General features: G+C 44.9%; 2 long non-coding RNA genes across 2 annotated transcripts; one reads left to right on the top strand and one right to left on the bottom strand.

Moving 5' to 3' along the window:
* Positions 1 to 9720: 9720 nt before the first annotated feature.
* On the top strand, positions 9721 to 14249 carry LOC115032130 (uncharacterized). The gene is made up of 4 exons (XR_003837762.2): positions 9721 to 9973; positions 10429 to 10564; positions 13457 to 13565; positions 14145 to 14249. It is a non-coding gene; the product is annotated as an uncharacterized LOC115032130 (long non-coding RNA).
* A 193-nt stretch (positions 14250 to 14442) lies between these two features.
* LOC115032129 (uncharacterized) lies at positions 14443 to 17966 on the bottom strand. Its single transcript, XR_003837761.2, has 3 exons — positions 17771 to 17966; positions 14766 to 14904; positions 14443 to 14581 (listed from the first exon to the last, which is right to left on the bottom strand). It is a non-coding gene; the product is annotated as an uncharacterized LOC115032129 (long non-coding RNA).
* Positions 17967 to 18892: the final 926 nt, after the last annotated feature.

Genomic DNA, 18892 nt, shown 5'->3' with positions numbered 1-18892 from the left:
GAGACCATTAGTAACATGGCACTTGAACAGAGCCCCAAAGGATATGAAGGAATTGCCTAGGCACATTTTTTTTTTACAGGAGGAATGGACACAGGACATTCCAGACATAGGTCTGATGTGTCTGAGCCTCAGCCTTGTATAATGACAAGGACAGGTGGGTGTGTAGTAGGAAAGGAAGCCAGTGGTCTTCCAGTGGCCTTATGGGTCCAGCAAGGGCAAGCTTGTGACCAGAGTTAGGTAAGAGCTGTCATTAGACTGTGCCTGTGTGGACCAAGGCATGACCATGTTAAGATAAGAACAGCAGCAAAGCCAAGAAGCCAGGAGGAGATCACCAAAGCCTGGGGTAACGCCAGCCTGGACTAGTGTGGATACCCTTTCTTTGGAGGTTCTCACAGACTCCCCATGGCGCTCCCCCATGGAAGCTGTAGTCCTGACGTTGGCTTTCATATCCCTGGGTTATTACAATAGGTCCTTCCTTGCTGGGCCATGTCTCTTGCCCTCAGGCTCATCCCATCATCCCTTGACAGAAAAGAAGTACGGCAGTGCCTGACAGTTGATCCCCAGTCCTGGTTCCTCTCCACCACTGGAACCTTGCTCTGGGTCCCACATACTCAGTGTTCTTTCCTATTATGAGCCAGTCCCTTCCAGAGCTCCACAAACTCAGCAGTGACTCAAACAGCAATAGGCATCCTTAACAACCAAGAGATGTTCCTTCCAATGCGGCAATTCAAAATTAGCAGTATGGCCCTTTTAATTGGATCTTATCACTAGATTTCCATGACAACAGTTAACAGTATGCTCAGAAGTTACAGATGCTGATCTAAAAGACTTGGTTTAAAGAAAAAAAAAACTTCTAATTCTTACAACATACTTAAGCTGTCAATAGTACAAAGCTAATAAGGAAACTGGGTAAGTGTGAGGGGCACTAGGGTTGGAATCCTGAAAATGTAACTCCAGAGCCAGCCCTCTCTGGCTTCCCATTCCCCACCATTTTGTCTTCCTGTGCTAAATCATGTGCACTGTTTATCATGTGTAATCACTGAAATATAATTTATGTACAATGTGTATCATGTGTAATCACTGAAATATAATTTATGTGCACTGTGTATCATGTGTAATCACTGAACAGTGTACTATGTGCTCCATGTGTCATGTACACTGTGTATCATGTGCACTGTGGATCGTGTGCACTGTGGATCATGTGCACTGTGGATCATGTGCACTGTGGATCGTGTATAATCATTGAACTGTAATTCATGTGCACTGTGTGTCATGTGTAATCACTGAACTGTAACTTAGATGTACTATATATCATGTGCACTGTGGATCATGTGCACTGTGTATCCTGTGCACCTTGTATCATGTGCTCTGTGAATCATCATGTGGAATCACTGAACTGTAATTCACGTTCACTACCAAACTCATTTTCTGCCTGGAACCTCTGCTTATGCTTTCTCTCCTTCCTCTCCTTCTCTCTGCCTTGCCAAGTCCCACCCAACCCTCTGTCCTTCAACTTCCTGTTCCTCCAGGAAGCTTTTCTAAATAAAACCTCGCTGGCCCTTTGTTCCTTGGCTATTTGAAACTTCCTGCAAATCACCATGTGCCTTCTTGGATTCTTTTTTTTCCTGAATCTTCTCAAGTGCACTACGAGCTGCTTATGTAGAGCAACCATAATTCATATTGCTTTTTATAGCCCCACAGTATGTGCAGCAATCGTGGGCCATTCAGTTCAGCATACATTCTCAGTCAAAGCCTGTGGCGAACTAGATTCTGTGCTGGTCCTAGAAATACAGCCAAGATAGCCCTCAGATTTATTTGTAGATGATGGGTACACCCGGGGAATTGCTTCTTGAAATGGACCATCCATTATAACTAGTCCTTTTTAGACGAAAGCCATTAGTGACGCCAGGCATTTGCAAGTAAGTGGCTTTCATGGCAGTCCATAAAAAGTCATTGAGTATTTTTCTTGATGTAGAATGCTGAGCCATGCTCTTGTTCCAAAAATAAAACTAGATAAAATCCCTACTGATTCTCATTTTATGCTACTATGGGCCTTAGGGTGACACCGGGAATAAAGAAGCTACTGCAGGGTACAGAGGTTAACGAGAACACAACTCAGCAGTAGAAAGCAGCCAGATGAAGCACAGAATAACCCGAGATTACTTTCTCCATCATTACCTATCTTTTTGTTTGTTTGTTCCTCTCCCTCTCTTGGACGGCCTTCCTTTACCCTGCTTTCAAGTGATCCATCATAGCTTACACAAATTGGTACTCTCAGTCTCTAAACACCCGCTTCATAACCTCCCAGGTACAGCATCACTTCATATTCATGACATTTTTCATTCTCTAACCCCAAATTATCCATCAAGAGAATATAGCAAGTCTATCACATGGGATTCTATTCCTCGATCAACCAGCTATGTCTGAGGACTATGGAAAAGATGTCCTAAGTTATATCAAAGGGGCACGGGGATACAGGAGTCACTCTACACAAGATGGTAGCTTTGGGAGTATATAGAGGGACAAGTGGCCCAATAGTTGATTTAGAATACAGTCTGTGATGGTTTGTGTATGCTCTGTCCAGGGAGTGGCACTACTAGAAAGTGTGACCTTGTTGGAGTAGATGTGGCCTTGTTGGAGTAGGTGTGGCCCTGTCAGAGTAGGTGTGTCACTGTGGGTATGGGCTATCAGACCCTCATCCCTCATCCTAGCTGCCTGAAAGCCAGTATTCTGCTAGCAGCCTTCAAATGAAGATGTAGAACTCTCAGCTCTTCCTGTACCATGCCTGCCTAGATGTTGCCATGGTCCCACCTTGATAATAATGGACTGAACATCTGAACCTGTAAGCCAGCCCCAATTAAATGTCCTTATAAGAGTTGCCTTGGTCATGGTATCTGTTCACAGCAGTAAAACCCTAATTAAGACACGGGCACATCTCAGATTTTCATATCACATTTAATGGATTCATGGAATTTTTAAGATAAAGGAATCTAGGAACCATCTGATACAAGTCTTATGTTTCAGTCCTGTGTAGATCAAAGATCCTTTGCAGATATGGATGGCATCAAGAAAGTTTACCATAGTCTTTGATTCCTCATTTATGCTAACACCTACCACCAGCTATGACCACCTTTAATATGTAGGTGTCCAAAGATAGTCCATACATACCCAAAGTGGGTTTGTTTTTCCTTTTTAACATTATTCCTAAAAACTTTGTACGTGTATTGTCTTGCTTGTTCTAACAACAACCATGAAGAGCTGACTCCTAAAGAAGTTGAGACTCACCTGTGTCTTGGATTAGTACTGGGCAGAGCCAGGACTCCATCTGATGGTAAACCCTTGCTCATTCTGCTATACCAGTGGCTCTCAGAGGTCACATATCAAATATTCCACTGAAGTGGAAACTTCTGGTTTCTTTGGAAAGTCAGTATGTCAAATGTTTTGCTGAAGCAGACACAGGTGAGAGGATGTTTTGCTATAGCAAACACGTGAAAGGACACATGATGTTCAGAAGGAGTATGGCTATGACCCACAGACAGAGATAGAGCATTGGTTTGCTTTGCTCCACCTCGCCATTCTTTGCTAACAGCCTGCGTGTATTGGTTCGCCTTACATTGCATTGCTGAGCTTTGCTGTGGTGATGCCATAGAGAGAAACTCACCAAAGAACTTCTGGTGGTGTTCTGGCGGCTTCTCACACCTCATTCCTGCCCCCACACTGCCATCTAACCCATCTTACTGATAGCACACCATTTCCCTGAGCCTTTCTGGGTCACTCCTGTGGGTCACACTGATGGACACAGCACATAAAAGGTAAAGCATTGTCACAAAAAGGGGTAGAGGGTCGGACCAGTTCAGAAAGTCCCTGAGCAAATATTCAAGGGGTCAGCGATAGAGAAGAGGGTGCCTAAAACAGGGAGTCAACTGTTGCAAGCATGGCTGACTTCCATCCCTCTGCGTTTGTGACTCTAGCATGGTGGGAGGAATGATGGGAACATTTTTTTTTTTAGTGTCTGATCTGTGTGGAGTGGAAACTTGGTTCTCATCTATGGAACTGTTGTGTAGTAGCGATTCTTCCACTCTGTGAAAGGTTTTACTGGTGTCTTTTTAAAAAAGTTTTTGTTTTGTTTTGTTTTGTTTTGTTTTGTTTTGTTTTGTTTTGTTTTGTTTTGTTTTGTTTTGTTTTGTTTAAAACTGCAAGGTCACTAGCTAACTAGTAGCAAGCTAGTCATCCTAACCCAGGCACTTTATTGGCGTATCAAAATGGTATTTGTTTCTGTGTTTTTACTATCATGTATTAATTGTTTATGTATGTATGTATGTATGTATGCATGTATGTATGGATGGATGGATGGATGTATGGATGGATGGATGTCTGGTGTGATATTTCTATGCATGCACTGATCAAATCCATTTTTTTTTGTTGTTTTGGTTTTTTGTTTGTTTCTTTGGTTGGTTTTTTGAGACAGGGTTTCTCTGTATAGCTCTGGCTGTCCTGGAACTCACTTTGTAGACCAGGCTGGCCTCAAACTCAGAAATCCACCTGCCTCTGCCTCCCAAGAGCTGAGATTAAAGGCGTGTGCCACCATGCCCGGCTTAAATCCAGTTTTAAAAGCAAATCTTTTTCTCTTAATCTTTAAGACGTGTCCTAGAACCAAATGTTTCGGCAACCCAAGATGCTAATTACCCATTAATGTCTTTAAACAGCATATTTTTGTAGCCTTGCAGAAAACCCAACGTTTAAATCTGTGACAATGAAGACAGTAGGTTAGGGCTTCCATGACACCCCCGACGAAGGAGAAATACACCACGCAAATGAAGAGCAAACCTGACACAGGCAACAATGGTTCATTTCAGTATGGAAAGCCCTGGCAGGGACTTCTACAGAAAAGCAAGCCTTCAGCATCTCCTAGGAGCCTTTATTCACTGCCAGGAAAAGCTGGGACAGGAGACTTCACTTCTCTGAGGATGGGGGTGGGGCTTCACCTCATTTTCCTTATTCAAGGGCCTTCCTCTGCCTCTGCCCAGCAGTAATGGAATGAGCAACCCAAATAATTTGCACATTAATTAAATCTTCTATAGAGGTGGGAGGGAAAGAGTCTGGCAAGAGGCCAAGTCGTTTTAATCTTTCCTGGGGGAGAAGAGATAAGAACTTAGTCAATCTAATTGAAAAGAGACAGAGAGACAGAGAGACAGAGACAGAGATACAGAAAGGATGGAAAGAAAGAAAACAAAAGTAAAAGAAAAAAAAGAAAAAAGTCTACTCCTTCAAGACTCAAGTACCCCAGTTGTAATTGACTGATACCATTTAGAGGTAATCTAGCAGCATTGAATAATTTATTTTAAAATAACAGATGTGGAAACATGAAGCTACACTAGCCACTGTCCAGCAGCGCATATACTCATGATGAGTACCATGCCAAGATCAAGCCTTCGTCTTTGTTTTAAGACACCTCGTTTTAGTAGTTAAATTTAGGAAGGCAGTAATTTCGAGCCAATGGGTGAGACTGGATTATAAATCTTCATTCCATGAATACAGACCAATCTTACTGGGCACTGTGCAGGGACGTCAGAAAGACAGTAGAGGATGGAGAAACAGGCCTGCCCTTCACCACAGGCTTCCGTCAGATCCTTCCTGGTGATAAAACACCTGAAATACATCAACCTATAGAGACAAAAGACTTAGTGTGTTCATGGTTTAGAGGGGCTGACTCATGGTCTCTGGATTATAGCTTGATCAGTGAATAATTGAGTCTGGTGCCTATCTACCAGGACTCCAATATCTGCCCTGTGGAAAGTGAGAGACCCAGCACTGCCTGTGTCCTGCCCACAGCTGGGACCTTTCTGAGTCCTTTGCATCGCGTCTGCTGTAAGGCAAGATTTCCGGTCCACATTTCTGCCAGTGTTGACCTCACTGTCTACTCTCCTATCACCATAGTGAGACAGGGAGTACAGCTGCTGCCTCCTGTGCCCAGGAAGCAGAGTAAAAGGAAGAGGCTGGAGGCCCAGCAGTCTCTTCAAGGAGACACCTCCAACTACATACCTTCCTTCCACTAGTCCCCACCTCTTAAAGGTCCCACCGCCACGACCACGAATAACAACAACGTTCCCAAAGCAGTATGGCTGGCAGCCAAGCCTTTAACGAAAGCCCCATCTGAGGAATATTTAAGATCTGAATATAATAAGCGAGGAAGACCAACAATAAGTACCAAATATAGAAGAAATAAATTCCATGATCAGAGGCAGTGATAAATCTACTCTCATCTCACATTACAGCTCAGTGAACCACTTATAACATCTATGAACTCTCGATTTCAGCTACTGTTAAGACAATAAGGTTGTTAAGACAATTTTTCCTCAATGTGGTCTCTGTTGCCAATTCATCTTTAAAAGTCATGGGTCTCCATAAAGAATGATTTAACACAGTATTCCAATTTCCCCCACTAAAAAAACCTATATTACTCACCATAGGCTATTAAAGTATTAGATTGGTATTTGTTCTATCAACATATTTAAAGTCCTATAAATAATTTACAACTTTAAAATACAAAGCTTTACAAATAAATACAAATAGCCTGGCACTCCCTTCCTCACCACTGATGAACACTCCTTTTCTTGCTAGTACATCTAACACCTGTTCGTTCTAGTTTCTAGTACAAACAAGGCACCAGCCATGTAATGCGTCTGTCAGCGTGGGACAGATTATAATAGAGATGAACTCTTTCAGGGGTTTAGCATCATGGCCTTCATAGAATACACATGTCCATGATGAAGTTGGCCAAGCAAACTCAGTGAACTGCTATTAGTATAAAAACAAAGCACATACAGCTATGTGCAGACTATACTCGATAATATCAATAAAGGACTCACTGGGCGTGCTAGTACATGCCTGGTATCCGAGCACTTGGGAGGCAGAAGCAGGAAGATCAGGAGTTCAATGACAACCTCAGATACAGAACAAGTTTGAGACCAGCCTGGGATCCAAGTCATTCTTGAGTGTGGTGTGTGTGTAAGTGTGTGTGTGTGTGTGTCTGTGTGTGTGTGTCTGTGTGTGTTTGATTTAATCTCATGCTATTTTTCCCCATCGTGGCACTAAGAGCAATAGGCAATATCACATACACACATGCACACACACATACATACACATATACACACGTGTATACACATATATATATACACACACATATACACATATATATACACATACACACATACATACATGCACATACATATACATACATACATACATACATACACATACATATACACAACATACAAACACATGCATACACACACACACACACGCCTAGGTATGTAGTGGACCATGCCATCTAGATGTATGACATATACTCTCACAGACACAAGCTTGCTTAGTGATACATTTCACATAAATTATCTCCAATGTTCAATATCGCGACTGTAGAATATGGGATCAAGTCTCTGTTCTACCTCGGATAGTTTCAACCATCGCCTGCTAGCAGAGGAGCAGGCAACAGAGACAAAGCATGGTCCCATCAGCTTCCTCTCCTGGAGCCTTTTGGAATGGCTGCCCTGCTCACCCCTCAAACTCTACATATTCCTTTCATTCCCTGAAGAATGGCTACCACTTCCCAGCACTTCCCTGTGAACCATCCCCTCCAGAAGAGCTTGTTCTGCAAACTGGAGCCCAAGTTTCCCGTGCATAATTTGTCAGTGATTGATGCCAGGAAGGATATTACCATTTTAATAAGATCTATAAGAACTGAGAGTCTAAGAATAGGTCTCCAGGCCTTGTGACTGACAGGATACATGGACCAGCCCGAAGAGCTCCTGACCACTGATTTGCAGCCTTCCTGTCCAGGACCCAGGTGCCACACGGAGCGGGAAGCTGCAGAGGGTATCTTGCCTGACATTAGCTCCATGATACAATGTAAGGCAGTGCTGTTTTCAACGTTGTTGCTACCGGAAACATTGCGTTCCCTTTGGGGTTCTTAGTCTCGTTAATAAAAGGCTCTAAAAACAGACCCAGAAGGGAGCTCAAGGACCGTTTTATTAGCTCTTGAAAGAAAAACAGCAATGGGGGCAAGCTGTAAGAAGGGGAGGGATGGAAATGGGAATGGTATTCCTTTAGAGACAGGGCTCAAGAAAACCAGGATGCTCACGATGGAGGCCAGCTGCAGGAAGGGAGGAGGGCTTTAGCACACAGGTGTCAAAGCCCAGAGTGTTAGGGAAGGTGTGACCTAGGCCAGGAGAGCACACACTAGGGCTACTGAAAAAGATTCAGAAACAGGAGGAGTACCACGTGCTTTGAATTTAGAACTCAAAAATGGTACGGACTCAGCAGGGAAGATCTGCAAAACTGCTACCCTGAGGGAGGGGCTTCTGGGAGGTATAAGTGCCTGATCTCATTAAGGGGATAATTATTCCTCCTGTCCCCTTCACACTCCTTCAGGTCTATCAGATTTCCCAAGGCGTGGTCTCCCACTGGTGATTGCCAGGCCCAACTGGACTAACTCTTACAGGAGGAGACAATTGCATGTCAGGATCTACTCTTGGGAGCAGAAGAGAATGGGCTATCTCCATTCTAGGCAGTGGGTTTTGTTGTTGCTCTATTTTGTTTTGTTTCACTCAGAAGGCTTAGGGGAAGGGGCAGGGGTGGGGGAGCATTTGCGATGTTTTCCCTTTTAAGGTTAGCAGAGAATTAGGAGGTGAAACCCAGAGTCCTCTGTGAGGCAGAGGTCCATCCTTAATGGCTCCTAAGGCTTCCAGTCCCTGTCGGGTGGAGTGACAGTTGGAACATCTGCTCAATTAAACTGCAATGCTAACAGCTGCACAGACACAGCTCGGCTCGGGTCATCTTATTCAGTAGCTTCTGATTGACTGAGCAGTACCCCGGTCTAATACATCAGCCCTTGTCCCGTGCTAACGTTTGCCTCTGCCACCAAGACAGAGGTCGTCTTCTGAATCAACACGTGGGTAACGCAAATGGGCAGCCTCTTGACTGTTAAGTATAAACAGATCTTTCCAGGACTTGTTTCAAATGTCATTTTGCCCCAAGTGCTTCTCGTGTTGTTATTAATAAATTAAAAAAAAAAACACTAAGAGCAATTATGTCTGTTGGCTACTTGCCACATACCAGGTGTTCGTCCGTGAGTCTGCTCTGGCTCCGGCAGCCTCCGGAGCAGTTATTATTATCCTTTGTTCTGTCGTCGGCAAAGAACAGCTAAGGTCACCCACAGAAGCTCTTCCAAATGTGCTTGCCTCTTTTCAGGAAGATTCTAAAGGGGTTTTATGATGGTTTGGGGACCGTGTAACAGGAAAGATACAGAAATATCCCAGCTACTTACCAGGACCCAGGAAGGTGCAGGGTTAGACATGGGCAACTTTTGAAATGTCTGTGTTTTGTATGAGCTATTTATGCGTCTGAGGTGCGTCAGGGATGACACAATCGGTTGGAGAATGCGAGGCCTATAATCAACGCTACCAGCAGAAGTAGTTTAAACAGGGAAAAGCTCAGATTTAGACCCGCTCTTTCCAAAGCAAGCAACAATAGAGCATCAAGTTGACTGCCAGCCTCCGGCTGGAAGCGTGTGATGTCAGTACCAACCTCCCAAGCAGATCCAACCTTACCGCAGACTAATTTCTAAGCACACGTGTTTATTGGATAGTATTATTAGCTTTGCGTTCACAGGATAAACTAGGGTTTCAGCCAGAAGACGCCTGGGGCGTGAGGGGGGTGGATTAACAAGGTTCTCTCTTCCTCCCTCCTACTCGCTCTCTCTCCTTCACCCTGCCTGAAGAACCGTCCCAATAACAGCCCTAACTACCATTTGGAGACTTCATTCTGTCCACACAGTCTTTCACAGATGTCGTCTAACTTTGTGGGCTAGGTCTTCGCAGCACTCCTCAGCACTTTCGAGACGAACTCCTACGGAAGTTACCAATATTTGCCTTGGGTTCATGATCCTCCTTCTGCCTCACCCTCCTGAGGAGCTGTGAGTTTTTCCCTGTGTGCTACCATGCCTGCCTGTTAGCTAACTTAAACTGAGAGATGGCTCAAGCTAAGAGGGAAGAAAGGAGGGAAGGAGGGAGGGAGAGAGGGAGGGAAGGAGAGGGAGGGAGGGAGGGAGAGAGAGAGAGAGAGAGAGAGAGAGAGAGAGAGAGAGAGACTAACTTCAATTTGCAGAAGGATTTGAGCCCCAGGGACCCTCCTGTCTCTGCCTCTGCACACCGTGGTTACCATGGTTACAGGTGCCCATGCCACACATGGCTCCTTCATAAATTTGGGTCAAACTGTGTCCCCTCATGTAAGCACCATACCAACTGAGCCATCTGTCTCCCAGCCCCTGAATTACTATTCACTTTAATACAAACATCAAACAGGTAGTGTAGAGCAGAGAATGATCATGCGGTGCCCTTTGGTTGATGTGTTTTTCCTGTGGGCTCCTAGATTTGAAAACCTGCACCCAGTTCTTGCTCAGTTCTTTCTCTGATCCTCCTTGATGGATCAGGGGAGGGATGGCTAAGCTCAAATCCTTCTGCGATCATTATGCGTAGGATGGGAAGAAGTGCACATAGGCCATCAGGTACGTATGAAGGTCACAAGAGAGCTTTCTGAAGTCAGCTGTCTTGTGATTACTCAGCTTTCTAAAGTCAGGTTTTTTTTCCCCTTCCACTTTATGTGAGTCCTGCAAAGGCTTGGGCTGCAGTTGCTTAGTCCACTGAAGCCCTATTGTCAGCCCAATAGCTTCGTTACCTTTTTGAGCATTCATTGAGGGCATGGTTATCAAGCAGTTCCTATCTTTCCCCGGGAAGTGCATAAAGTATTAGAAGGGCTCAGTGAGAGGGTACACCTTCCTACACATCCTGTCTGTGCCTGGGAGTAAGTTCTGCTGATTGGTGTTGTAGAAGGAGATTAAATCTACCCAAGTCACCAGGCGGGCAGCGTTGCGAGTTCCTCACTACTCACCCAGTGTTGTGGATTCCCGAATGAAAGACACACACACACACACACACACACACACAGCCTTATATTTAATATGCCTTAATTGGCTCAATGGTTGAGCCACTCCCAAACTTCCACGTTGCTAACGCCTCCCCTCCGATACCCCTGAGTTATTACTAAAATCTATATTTCATTCTTGTTACCCTAGACCACTCTGTCTTCTGCGGCTCTCAAGGTCGCAAGCCTGCATCTTATTCCTTTCCTGACTTGGTGATTCTAAATCCTCCTTCTCTCCTTCCCCTTGCCTGCAAATCCTAAAGTCCCGCCTCTGTCTCTTTGACCAGCCAATTGGCTGCTGGCAACTTAATTTACTAATCAGAACTAACTGGGGCCTTACATGAGGGATTCTCATGCAATTTTGGGAACCCAAATAACATTATGCAAGCTTTAGGCCAAATCCACCACACCTAGGATTGACTTTTGCTGGTTGGTTATGAGCGTCTGAGGGTGACGTCTCTCCTACCACACGCAGTCTCTGCCAGACCCTCAGTCTCTGCCGGAGAGGTGATAGTCACACACACATATATACACACACACACACCAAACACACATACATACACACACACACACACACACACACACATATATATATATATATATATATATATATACACAACACACAGGTGTGTATAAAGCGGGGAAGCAGTTGGACCGTCAGTGTGGAGGGGAGGGAAGAAGATGAGGAGCAGAGAGGGACTCTCACACTGGCACTTGAAGCCCAGGAAGAAAGAGAGAAGGAAATAAAATGAGACAAGACACACAGGGGACAGCAGGCGTGTGGGCATCAGGGTGTGGGAGTGTGTAACTTTGAGGCTAAAGAGTGAATAGCAACAGATGGTGAGAGGGGGTGCAGGAGCCCCTGAGAGCTCTGTGGATGGAGACCTGACTCCTGGGCTCACCTGAGTCTCTCCCAACTTTTGGTCAATATGTCCTCAATGTTGTTCCTATACCAACCTCCTCACTCTGAAAGTATCTGGTTCTGGGAACAACAAGATGCTCAACAGGTAAAAGCCATCCTTGTAGTCAATCACCACAGCTCATGATGGAAGAGAAACCAAGTTCCAAAATTTGTCTCTGACTTCCTCGTGCCTGTTGAGGTATGTGCACACCCATATTTATACACATGCACACAAGGGTGCTGGGTGGGAAAGAGGGAGATGGAGACAGAGACAGAGAGGGGTAGAGGGAGAGAGAGAGGGATATAAACAGGTAAACTTACTCTGGACAGTAGATTCCATCGCCACGAGCACTCTCAAACTGCAGTGCCTGTCTCTGCTCTCCCCTGCTTCGTCTGTGGAAGGCCATCACTAAATGACCATGTTCCTTGCTAAGTTTGGGCTCTCCATGACAACTACCAAAAGCATCACCCAGACAGCAACACAGATTGGAGTCAGAAGCACATATATCTGTATGCCTATGAGAAAGGATAGTAGAAGGTGAGACATCTAGGAGGCAGAAAGGATTCTGGGATGGAGCCAGGTGCAGAAAATTTGCCTGGGAAGATGTGATGAGACAGATGTACCTGCGCACAGGATATAAACTGGAATATATGGGTTGCTGAAAATTATGACCTATTCAAAGAAAGCATAGCTATATGATCACGGTATTTGTAAATATATTTTGAATCTGAGTCTTTTGTGTGTGTGTGTGAAGATTCATTTATTTATTTGATGACTATACTATTGCTGTTTTTAGATACACCAGAAGAGGGCATCAGATCCCATTACAGATGGTTGAGAGCCACCATGTGGTTGCTGGGAGTTGAACTCAGGACCTCTGGAAGATAAATATATAATTTCTATCATGTCCACCTCATGTCATCCCCTCTTAACCCCTATCTCCCCCCACAGATTCCCTTCACCTCCCCAAAAAGTCAACTTCCTCCTTTCATGCCCTGTGTGTGTGTGTGGGGGGGGGGGGGGGAATACTGAAGGTTTTATGAAAGGAAGTGACAGGAAGTGACACGTGAGCTCAGATCTGGTTCTTGACATATCAAACTGACATTTGTGGGAAGGAGTGGTGGGTTACTTTTAATTGAAAATCTAAAACAATCTAGAGCAATGGTGGTCAACCTGTGGAGCCCGACCCCTTGGGGGAGGGGTCATTCACAGGGGTTGCTTGAGACTGTTGGAAAACACAGATACTTACATTATGATTCATAACAACAGTAAACATGTTAAGAAGCAGCAACAAAAATAATTTCATGGTTGGGGGGTCACCTCTCCTGAACTGTATTAAAGGGTCACAGCATTAGAAATGTTGAGAACCACAGATCTAGAGCCTCGATAAGGGATTGTCTAGTTCCAGTTGGTTTATCGGTATGTCTGGGGGGTGAGGATTGATTTGATAACTTCAATTGATGTGGGGAAACCTGTCCCACTATGGGCATCACTAATCCTTGGGCTTGGGTTAGGACCCAAATGAGCTAAGCAGTAAAAATTCATGTATTCGTTCTGTCTGCTCTTCACTACAGGTGTACGGTGACTGACTGCTTCTAAGACCTCTGCCTTAATCTGCTATAATTGACAGCATCCTGGAATTGCGTGCTAAAATAAACTCTGTGGGGCAGTGGACCATGAAAGGTACCCTGGTCTCCGGCAACCCCCCAAAACCCTTCTTCCTTAAGTTATTTTTATTGTTGTATTTTATCAGAGTAATCAGAAACAAGACTGGAACAGAGGGAAAGAGAGTTGACTAGACTGAAATCTAGCATGTCCAAGAGAGAAGGCTGTTGACTCTAGGTCAGACTATGAAAAGCCAAATTCCCAGAGCACCCTGAAAAAGTATAGAAATTTGACAACTTATCTGCTGTTTCAGATCCCTTATCTGAAAAATGTGATTGGTGAAATTTTTAGCTGAAAATCTTAATTTCTATCTAGCAATGTCTTAATAGCTTCTCTTTCCCTCATGACTGAAAAACATGGCATCTGGAGGCATGTCAGTTGCTCAAAGATGCCTTGGGGCCCCAGGTTCCTTCTGCCTTTCAACATTACTTTTCTATATTGGCTCCTTGCCTCACGTTTCCAAGATAGTTGCTACAACTCCAGCCCTCACGTGTGTGTCTAGAGGGGCAGAAGGAAATAGAGACAAATGAGAGGGAGTGTTTTGTTTAAGTTTTTTTTAATTGAAATTTTTATATGTATGTCTATCTATGTACATAGGTTCTCCTAGAACTGGAGATACAGGCAATTGTGAGCTGGGAATCAAACTCCGGTCCTTTGCAAGAACAATGCACAATACGCTTAACTTCTGAGCCACTTCTCCACTCCCCAGTTGGGTGTTTTACACTATGCTTATCTCGTGTTATGGAGAAGAATAAAAACTGTCTGTCTGTGATAGAAGCCACATGAGCAGCCATGGAGGCTGGAGAAGTATTACCATCACGACATGAGTGAAAGTTGAGTTCTGCTAAGCAAAGCTGGAGAAAAGCTAAGTGCACACATGCGTTGATTGTTTGAGCCGATGATGGAAACATTGTTTCAGCTGCTGGAGCCTGGCGAGGAGCAGTGTGGATAGCTGTTGAAGTTCCCATAATCCAGGCACGAGTGCTTCATCATGAACACAGCAGAAGAATGAAGACCCAGTTAAGCTAAAGGGCCTGAAAGGAAGATGAAACTTCTGCTTTAATAAAAAGCTGGGATTTGGCATGGCGTTTTATTATTATGTTTATTCCTCCTCTTTCGCACAATTACAAAAGTCTGTTTCCCTCATTAAGATTGGTTTTCAATTGCATTTTAAAATTCTCACCGTGAGAATATAAACTTGCTTTTAAACTTACTCACTTAGAACTCCACCTGCTGCGATCCTCCTCCCAGCGAGCAGTCTGTGCAGGGCCAGATCACCGGGGCTGACCACTGGACCCTGCTCTTCCCAGCATGCCTGCTTTAGATACAGTTCAGCAGCATGAAGAAGAATTACTGCCTACAGTTATAACAAAATTAATCACAGCATTGTAGCCATGTGTACTAGATGTTCCCATAACTAAGGGGCAACACAGAAACCCAACACTTTTTTACTCCTTGCTGAATGGTCTATGTGGATTAGATAACAAGTAAGGCTGTCCCACATGCCCCTAACCAAAGACAGCAATGCAGGGCCCAGGATGCAAAAGCACTGACAGTTGTGGAGTTGCATGGTGTTAGGATAGGAGACATATTGTGGTAGACAGAGGTTTTAAGGGTTTTTTTGTTTTTTTGTTTTTCGGGACAGGGTTTCTCTGTGTAGTCCTGGCTGGCCTGGAACTCACTCTAGACGAGGCTGGCCTCGAACTCAGAAATCCGACTTGCCTCTGCCTCCCAAGTGCTGGGATTAAAGGTGTGTGCCACCACTGCCCAGCTTAGCCAGAGGTTTTAAAAGACAGAAAAGGAAGGTTCTAGGTGCCTGCTTAAAAGAATGGGAAACAGTGCCTAGAAGAGATTCTTGCACTGCCTTGTTCATAGTAGGAGTGAGACAGGCTGACTCCACGACAGGCTTCAAACTGGCAGTTCAGGAGACTAGGCCTAAATCTCTGTTTCCAAGAACTGGCCAGATCCAGGCAAGTCAGTTACTGAAAAACAAAACAAAACAAACAAACAAACAAACAAACAAACAAAAAACCCAGGCTTCAGAAACTGCCCCACCACCTGGCCTGAGGCAAGGACAAAGGATCAGCAGCAGTTTCCAGACTTTCTCAGCAATAGTTTCCAGACTTCCCATCAACAGTTTCCAGTCCCCACACCTCAGGAATGGTTCTGGAATGTCCCTAGAGATGGACCCAACAGATTAAGATAGAGGTCACCTACCCTGAGATTCCCCTAATATGCTTTAAATCAAGTCTGTGAGCTCACTTTGGAGCCTCTCCTTCTTTGTAGATGGTAGACCCGAGCATGCTAGCTAGACCTCTGTGAAATAAAGCACTCTTTGTGTTTATATACTATTTGAGTCCGGGATATCATTCTTCGGAGAATCATGGACCCTTACAGTATGAGTCGCAATAGGCAACAGCTGTAGCAGCCACCAAAGAATGAATGAGCCAGCAAACATAAGCTAAATGCACAATGGAATAGTATTCAGGCTTAAAAGGAAGGGAAAGGTTAACCTCACTTAACTGGGGTATCTACAATAGTTGAGATGATACAGACAGATGTACATACGCAGGTGGCTGCCAAGGCTGGGCATTGTCAGTATTTGGTGGGAATAGAGTTTCAATGGGGAAAATGGAACGTTCTGGGTAATGATGATGGTTGACAGCAAGGTAATATGCTCCTGGGTCTCGGAGCTGTGTGCCCAAATACGTGCACGCACACAAGAATGCGTGTGCATCCACGAAGGCTCATATAAAACTCCCACCACCACTCTACTCGAAGTCCTTAAAAATTTGGTCAGGGAGGAAAAGAAGGAAGCAAACTAGAAGAGCGTTCTAGAAACAGTTAATATCTTTCAATCACGTTGTGGCATTTTGTTGCTGTTGTTTTGTGGTTTGTCTTTGTTTCCCTTTTTATAGTAAATAGCCATTACATTTGTGATTGGTGGAAAGGGGACATAAACTGTGAAATGGACAGCTAAGAATAAGAGGTCTGAGTTCCTCTGCCCCCATCCTCACCCCTGACCCCAGGCCCAGGGAACCCCCTCCCCCGAGGTCTGTTTCTGCTCAAAAACCTGAAACATCCCCGCCTTTATCTTTCATGCCCAGGACCTATGGTAAGTCTGGGTCAGATGTTATATTCTGATCTGGACCAATTTGGTTTTGCTGCTGCTGCCGCCGCTGCCGCTGCCACGGTGCTAGCTCCAGGGGACTCAGGTGACAAACTGGAACAGTCACTCTGTAAGCAGTTTCTGGGGCATCATGCTACAAACAGCCTAACTCTTTGTTTTCTGATTGGCTCCTTTTACATTCCCGTTTGGTTACTTTTTGGAGAAAACAGGGGTCTCTCATGAAGCTTAGGGAAACGACTGAATTTTAATGGAATCTAATTGGGCCTCATGGTTATCTCAAAGAAGCTGTGGTCATAAAAGTTAATTAAGTTAGATTCATTTGCATATTCAAGACCTTTCTTTCTTTCCTTTCTTTCTTTCTTTCTTTCTTTCTTTTTTTTTTTTTAAGAGAGAATGTGTCTCAGCCTGGAAGGGATTAGGAGACACAACTGTGTCCAGGTAGCTGGGTTTGTTCATGGAGAATTGGAACAGCAGCCTATTATCTTAATCCTCTTGCCTCCTCACCTTGTGTTCTCCGCTTCCTTCCTTTAGGAGGGTGTTGACACTGGAGGTAACCTGGTAGGTTTGCCTGTTCACTTTGAGATGTAGAACAAGCCCCTTATAGAAAAAGATTTGCCATACTAAGCCATAGAAGTAATTTTCTAGACAAAAGGTGACTTCAGAACCTTCAGTAGCGGCACATACAGCCACAGGACAGGACTGGCCAACAGTGTGTGTGCGCATTTGTAAGCATGCTTGACTGCTTCTTGGCAACAGGAGTGCGGCTTCATTTATTATGGGTCAGAGGAAGGGAACAATCGGACCCTAAGAGGATGTCTCGTCTGCCCCGCTGCCTGGGGTAAGCCTAAAATAACCTGCTGAAATGGAACTCTGGCCTCTTTTTTTCTACCCTCTAGGGAAGCTTTCCACAACTATGCTCTGTTATCCGACCCATTTTTAACATTTAACTTTAATATCATATCAGAAAGCATCCTGTGTGCCAAAACTCTATCCCCACTGCTGCTGACTAACCGTTTACTCTCACATGCATACCAAGCAAATGTGGGGAGTCGTCCCTGCCACCACCACCTCCACCTCCACAGCCATAGCTCACCTGCACATCTCATCTGAACTCTAGCCGGTGCCTGGGTCAGTCAATAGAGTCCGATGTCTGCCCTGCTTCCGCCAGCCTCTCCTGCTTGTTACCACAAATAAAGGTTTATTATCTCTATCCTCACCTTGTGAGAGGAGCAGATTAATGTATTCTTTTCTCTGATGTCAAGTTCTTGAGGAGCAGTAAAAGCAGAAGACAGGGCAGACCCTGTCACCGAACACAGAGAGGTTACAAGTGCTTCCAAATGTGAGACTTACAGGAAGTACGGGTTACCAAGCAGCGTTCCCCGCCCCCCCCCCGCCCCCCCCCACTGGCTGGGAGCACAGAAGTGCTTTCTGAATAAAGAGAAATTTCATGTGAAACCTCAAGAGATGACCAGGAAGCATCAAAGTGGGAAGGGGATAAAGCCAGAGGGGCAACCTGGGTGTGGTCCTTACCATGACAGTCATTATGTCCAGAGTGAGGGTGGGCAGTGCAGTTTAGACAACAGGACAGAGGTGGCTGTGGTCCTTTCTGGAGTCATTACTGTCTGCACCAGTGACTTGGTCCTGCCTGTGTGGATTGAGAACACCGAGTACCTAGACCCTTAGAAAATAAGCCAAGTACCATTCAGCATCCAGGCAGCCACGATTGCATCGGAGACCTTAGTCATCAGTGTGGCACAGGGCTATGGCTGCTGTCTCTTTGCATGTATCATGTGACTTAGCAAGTCTCAGGATCTCCAACCCCTGGTCTGTCAAGTAAGAAGGTTAGACACAGGTGCCTGACATGTCTAACCTATCTTCTGGAATCCGTAGTGAGAGTCCCCCCAGCTCTTAAGTGGGTCACACTATTACTGACTAGCCTACATTCAGGAGCGGGGAAGGGTTACCAAATAGGCTGTACTCTCTCTGCTTGCTGTTTCTTTACTGTGGGAAATATACACAGCATAACACTCCCCATTTTGAGCCTTTTAAGGCTCACGGTTCAAAGACAATGCATGACCTGTGTGACTGTCTGTGGCTAAAATATTCTCCCTCCCACTTTTTTTTGGAGGGGGGGCTGAGACAGGGTTTCTCTGTGTAGCCCTGGCTGTCCTGGAACTCACTCTGTAGACCAGGCTGGCCTCGAACTCAGAAACCC

Source organism: Mus caroli, unplaced genomic scaffold (assembly GCF_978045245.1).
Source record: "Mus caroli unplaced genomic scaffold, Mus_caroli_1 scaffold_9, whole genome shotgun sequence".
NCBI classification, from domain to species: Eukaryota; Metazoa; Chordata; class Mammalia; order Rodentia; family Muridae; genus Mus; species Mus caroli.
Note: the sequence above shows the minus strand (reverse complement) of the source record. Positions and strands in the feature narration are given on the sequence as shown.